Below are 852 nucleotides of genomic sequence, written 5' to 3' on the forward strand. Positions count from 1 at the left end.
GACGATTACAGAATGCAGTACTCTCAAGGCGACGTGAGTCGTGTTGTATCATGTCAGTAGCGTGTGATAGTGTTTATTATTGATAGTAGTAATGCGTCGCTGTACATCTTGCTCTTCATAGCCTCGGTTGTTTGTGTCGCTTTTAAAGTGAACACCTGTCGGCAAATTGGACACTCAGGGGTGCGTGAGCGAAGAAGTGAGATCATCGCATCGTCATCACTTTTTATCGCTACCGGTACATAATGATTATGATACGGTAGGATCTACTCTACCGTATACGATAATCCAAGATAGTCCAAAGATGTAAAGGACTGTCAGTCGCTTCCTAGAAAAGTCACAGTGGTAAACAAAATGACAACATTTTCAAGGAGGTACATTGTAAACATATTTTATTCAGCCGTTTCGATTACCCGTATCTAATTGGAAATAGGTGGTTGACTGCGCAGACCCATAGACCAAACGAAATGAATGCTTGCATGTCCTGAAACTTCAAGGCTTGCCGCGGACCCGCATGTAGCAGTCCTGTTTCGCGAAACTTACGACACTAATAAAAACTATCACACCCTACTGAAGCGATACAGCACGGCTCACGCTGCCTTGGAAGCACTAAGTACACTCCGTATCGCACGCCACCTCTATTCTGTAAGGTGGGACACGTCGCCGTTTTCTCATGAGAAAGTGCTCAAATATGTATAAATTCTGCTGACATGTACTGAAGGTATACACTTGTGTCCGTGGGTTTGTGCAGCATCCATAGTATGTTTTATGCCTACGGATGTTTAGATCACGACTGGACGTGTGTGTCGGCTTTCACGACGACTCCTGGATAAGGACACCATCTAGTGCTTCTGG

Source organism: Phytophthora parasitica (assembly GCF_000247585.1).
Source record: "Phytophthora parasitica INRA-310 unplaced genomic scaffold supercont2.64, whole genome shotgun sequence".
NCBI classification, from domain to species: domain Eukaryota; phylum Oomycota; class Peronosporomycetes; order Peronosporales; family Peronosporaceae; genus Phytophthora; species Phytophthora nicotianae.